Here is a 5945-nt window from a genome sequence, read left to right as displayed (position 1 = left end):
GAAGTATTTATACTCCCCGAAACACATAGGGAAATCCTTCAAAAGAAAACGGATTCCCAGCGAGGAGCGCCCGCTCCACAATGAGGAGCGCCCGCTCCTTTCGGCTGCACGCCCTCTCCAGAATGCTTAAATGAAGGATCAGATTTGAAAGTGTCAGGGAGGAGCGCCCGCTCCTCACATGATGCACGCCCGCTCCCCTGTTCCAGCAGCATGGGCAGATTCAATCTTCAAAGGGAGTAGCGCCCGCTCCTGGTGAGGAGCACGCCCGCTCCTAACAGCACCTGAACTTGGGCAGAATGTAGCTAGAGTCGAGGAGCGCCCGCTCCATGAGAGGTGCACGCCCGCTCCCCTGGAGCGCCCTCTCCAATCTTCAATCCTCTTGTCTTAAACACGATTCATGCACCGAAAGCCTGCTTAATTGAGTCCATAGACCTGCAAAACATGGACAAACACAAACCAAGAGGGGGGGAAAGCCGAGACAAAACATTTTCATTCAAAATTGGGTTAGAAAGAGGGGAAATGATCGCAAAATCGGGTTTAAATTTACACAATAAGTGGTCAAATAAACCACTTATCACACCTCAATCATCTTAGTAGAGGTTTCTCTCCATTTGTTAAAGAAAGAGGTAAAACCTTCATTCTCCTTCTGTTTGAGGATTTTAAGTTCCCTATAGTCAGTCTCAACTTGAATGTTGCATCTGTATCAATCAATGAAAGCGTTTACTATAGACTCCCAAGTAGATGTTCTTTCTTTTTCAAGAGAAAATAACCATTGTTGGCAAACGGTTTCGAAAGATAGAGAGAACAAAGAGGGAAACACCTTCTTGTCAATACCCTTGATGCTCATTATTGTTTCGAAGGCTCTTAGGTGAAAGTAAGGGTTGTCAGTCGCTTTGTTTTTCGGGATGTCGTTGGCATTGAACTTCTACGGAAGAAGATCCCTGTCCACCGAGACCCCTTGTGAGCTAAATCCTTGAAACTTATAGTCACTAGAAAGTTTGCTCAGACTCTCTTGCATGAGGTCCATCTGTTGTTGCTTCACAGGATCATCGATTTTGAGGGTTAAGACCTTTAAAGCCTCAGTCACAGTAATCAATTGGTTCCTTAGCTCATTAACTTCCTCTTGAGTTGCCATTGTTGTCTTAGCTTTCCTTTTACGAGCGATCGGTTTGTCGAAAAGTTGGACTTGGATAAAAAGGTTGTCTTTGATTAAGCGCCCTTCTTTTCTTGACCACGCGCTGTAAATTAAACCATTTCGTTTTAATGACTTGACTCAAATTGACTTTGAATTTACGTTTTGAAAAAGAGAAAAAGCAAAAATAGGGTGCATATTTTTGGCAAAAATAAGGCATACATTTTTGGGAGTTAGGTATAGGGTTCAAAAAAGTGGTTTAATTGGAGGAGTAATATCCGACTTACCCCCCTAAAAAAATGACGAAAAATACGTGCGTACAAGACTCCCTTAGACATGGTCAAAGTGTACATTAGTGTGTGCTTTATATGGTGAGTGTGAGTGACATGCTTTGACTCTTGTGTAAGACCATGGGACTTAGTGCTTAGACTTGATTAATGACTTGACACGGTATTATTATCACTAAATTGACTAGAAAACTGTGTAATTTAACAAAAGGTGATGACTCGAGCAACAAATTGAACTGTCACCAAAACGATAGGACTGGCGCCTCTTTTTGCAATGTAGCGTCAGACGACAGGATTTTCGCCAGGCGCTACGCTCCACAGAGTGGCGCTGCAGTTTTAATCTTGGCGCCATTACTGGAACATCGATCTGGAACTGCTTTCGGTATTATTACTCTACAGGGTATGCCTAAAGTCGTGCTAAGTCAACTCTGATTAAATTATTAGAATTTAATTACTCTAATTAATTAATTAATTAATTAATTAGGCAAAGTTATTTTAGTCATAAATCAGTTTATTTAATCTTAAAACAAGTTAAACAAACGGTTAGGAAAAAACATATAGAGGATGCACAACCAATAATGCACAATTAGTCAAGTAGGCACAACATGATGCAATGAGTTTGCAACCTAACCATGGCTCTAGTTCTCTAAAGTTTGGGATATGGGTTAGTCAAAAGAGGGTCCATGGTTAATTGTCCAGATGCACCGTGCGGAAGCCTAACCGTGAAGGGTTGGCGCGAGTGGATGGGACACCGCGAGTTTAGAAAAACTCGCTTCCCTGGTTTGGTGAATTCAACATTCTCGGATGTACCTTTTGTTGCTCTGAGCTTTCAATCAGGTAGACGGAGCATGAATTCCCAGAGGGTTATGTCCATATGTAGAACACATATGGGTTTCAGAAAAGTGAGAAAAACTCAATCAGGAAGTAGGATCGAGCAAACAGTGCGAAAAACTGGTCAAAATTAGAACGCATATTACTGACTCGGTATTGGAAGAACTTGGCGCCAGCAAACAGAGGCCAGCGCCATAATTTGGCATTAGCTCCTGGCGACAAAGTTGTCACCTGGCGCTAACGTCAAATAATTGGCGCTAGACTTTGTTCGCTGATGCTAGTTCCTACATGCCTCAACAGCTTTCTATGCTCGATAAAATTTTCCAGTTTCGCGCAGCATTATTTCGATCCTAGTTGTGAAAGATATTCCTCAAATTTCCTACGTGTAAAAATCCTACGTTTTAACTCATTACGGATGGTCTTTCCAATGAGATCTTTTTTATGCATATGACAATAATATTAATCAAAATTACGCACATGAAATACTTAGAACTTTTTGAGTCTCATCCACTCATTCTAAATCATTGCCGAAATAAATTTCAGGAATTAAAATAGAAATCCTCCCCAGTGAAGTCGCCAAAAAATGTAGGGAATATTTCAAGCGCTTTCTGATTAACATGCAATCAATAGGTTTACCCTAAACCTGTTTATCTACGTTAGTTGAATTTAATGCACAAATAAATCTATCATTGTCGATCACTTGAATTATAATCATATTAACCTTAAACAAGATTATTAATTATAATATTAAGCGTGATTACAAGTACCAATTCCCTTTAACATGCATAAAAGGTGTGATCAAGCAATAATAATAGATATCAAGCAACATAATAAATAATCATAACAATTATTATAACAATTATAAAAATAATCATAATCATGTTAGAGCATAATAATAGCAAGATCCTAGGCATGATACTAACAAGATTAATAACAAACCCTGGCATGTCACTAAACAATAAAGATAAAAGCTTTAGCCCTAACTTGTTACTAACATGATATTAGGAAAGAAAATAGGAAGCATACTTTTAATCATACTTGATATTAGGAATTTTTAGCTGTTACCCTAAATATGATACTAGGAAGATCAAAACGCCTTAACATGACACTAGGAACCATAATAACAACCCAGACATGATTTCTACATCATAATATCAATAAAACCATTAAAGCACTTAGTTGGATGCCTCGTATCTCTTTCTAATAACAAAATACACACGTTAGTAACTTCAAAGAAAATAATAAAATCAAACAATTAAATTAAATTATTTAAATAGAGATTTGGGACCAAACCCTCATAAATTAAAACCTTTCACGTCTAGGGCGAAGGCAACTTCGAACTATGCTACGTGTGTCTAGATCTTGTGAATGCGGAATTTTGTTTGCAAAAGGGGTTGGTTTAGAAAAGAGAGAGAAAGAAAGCTTTAGCTTAGAGAGAGAAAAGAATTAGAGAAATGTTTATAGTTGAGAATATTTGATGATTAAAAACGGAGGTTTTAGGAGGCTATTTTTAGAGAAAATCAGTCAAACAGATAGAAAAACAAATCAGAGTTTCGACGAGGATAAAAGAAGTTAGCGCCTGGCGCTGAACATTAGCGCCAGGCGTTAACGTCTGTTGTCAGGCGCTAACTTTTATCTTCACGCGTTTTCTTAATTTAGATAAAATTTAGCCGTACAGAAGGGCAAAATCGTATTTTCCTTAAAAACACACTTTTATTCTGATTAAAACTCTAAAAAGTCAGCTAAAGTCAATTTATCAATCCTAATTGCATTAGGAATGATAAATCCATATTAGGCCGCATATAAGTATCAAACCGGGCCCAATTTAGTAATTTGGCTATAACTTCCTCATTATTCATCAGATTTGGGCTTATAATATATTGTTGGAAAGCTCTTTTCAAGCCCCATCCAAATACACCATTATTGGATCCTTTCTATGGACCAACCAAACAGGATTGACTGTTTTCTTAAAATAGGTTTTCGAAAACAAAGAGAAGAGAAAAGAAATTAAAACTATCCGCAACACTAGACTTTCCACACTTTCACTTCATTCGATTATGATTCAACGTGAAAAGGTACTCATCACCTGGTTTGGTTTTGGGGAGACACAAATGGATTTCTACACTTTGATTATGGGGATTTAGATGAAAAGAATTCATTCAATATACAATTTGTAGAATAAAACCAAAAATTAATTACTACTAATTGAATTGTAAAACATTAAAACCCCCACATATCAAATCTATATATTGATGAATAATTGAATATACTAATCAAAGCACTATGAATATTAATTTACTACTAATTGAATTGTAAAACACTAAACCTAAATTAAATTGGGTAAACATATTCATCCCTAATTAACAAGTATACTCCATTAATATATTGAAAACTTGTAGATCCGAACATGAGAAGTCATACCATTGACCAAACACCTTACCGAAGCAAGCACATCACCGCACCTGCCACAAAGTTGCTTCGATTTGCTATGAATTATTATTGTTGTTGGGGTTGTTGTTGCTTCGATCTGCTGGACGAAGAAAGGGTGACAGAGAGAGAGATGGGAACGGAGAAAAAGAGACACAAAGGAGAGGGACGGAGATGAAGGGAGACGCAGGAGAGGGACGAAGAGAGAGGAATAGACACAGGAGTACAGGACATAGAAGATGGAGGAGAGAGAAGAAGGTGGCTGCTAATAGTGCTAAGTGAAATGAAAAAAACCCTAGCAAGCTGTATTTATATTTTTTTTTTAAAAAAAACTTACCGGGTCAGCGGGTACTCGTCTAACATACAGGGCAACCCATTTCCCGACCCGGATAACATGCATTTTTCCCGGGTCGGGTACCCGTCCCGAAAAAACAGCTTTTTCCCCAAATTTCCTATCGGGTATTTACCGGGTCATCGGAAAATCGGGTCGGGACAATCGGGTCGGGTTTTTTGAACATCCCTAATGGAGAGAACAAGGTGGGATATCAAGGGTAACACCGGCTTGAGTTTGTCCCCATCCGATAAGTCGCCAACGCTTCTCAACCTGCCGACTCAAGGCAACTTTCTCTCCTTTGCTAGAGCAAACAGGACATGTAAGTTGCAACTTTGGCAAATGCACATCATGTTTGACAGCAATTATACGGGCACCAGTCGACATGGAACCAGTATTCAACATAACAATCTCTCCCTTTTATTAGTTTTGTCACCTTTCCTTGTTTCTGAGTCCCCTTTGTTCTCACACCAATCAGACGTCCAAGCAAGAAGAAATTTACCTATAGCATAGAGTGCAACTCAGAACCCTCATAAACTATCCCAATATGAAGATAAATCCACAGTCCACACCTCCACCATCTCAAGGCAGTGTATATAACACAAGCAAGAATACATAGCATAGTAAAAAAAAAATACTTAAATGCAAGAAAATCACGGTGATTGGTACTCTGCAGGAGGGCAGCGAATATGATGTTGAAAGTTGACCACTAGACAAAATAAATGAGCTAGAAAATGCTAAAATGTTGACGAAATTCATAAATGATAAAAGAGCCCAATTGGAAATTATTTTATACCTATGGCATATCACAAGATACTGCCAACAAAGGGAACAAGCACCTTGGATACACACATATAGAAGTCCAAGCACAGGGAACAGTAATGAACATATTAAAAGTAACAAGGGTAAGAAATTTACCTCTAACTCAACGTAAACT

This window comes from Chenopodium quinoa, unplaced genomic scaffold, assembly GCF_001683475.1.
Source record: "Chenopodium quinoa cultivar QQ74 unplaced genomic scaffold, ASM168347v1, whole genome shotgun sequence".
Classification (NCBI taxonomy): domain Eukaryota; kingdom Viridiplantae; phylum Streptophyta; class Magnoliopsida; order Caryophyllales; family Amaranthaceae; genus Chenopodium; species Chenopodium quinoa.
Note: the sequence above shows the minus strand (reverse complement) of the source record.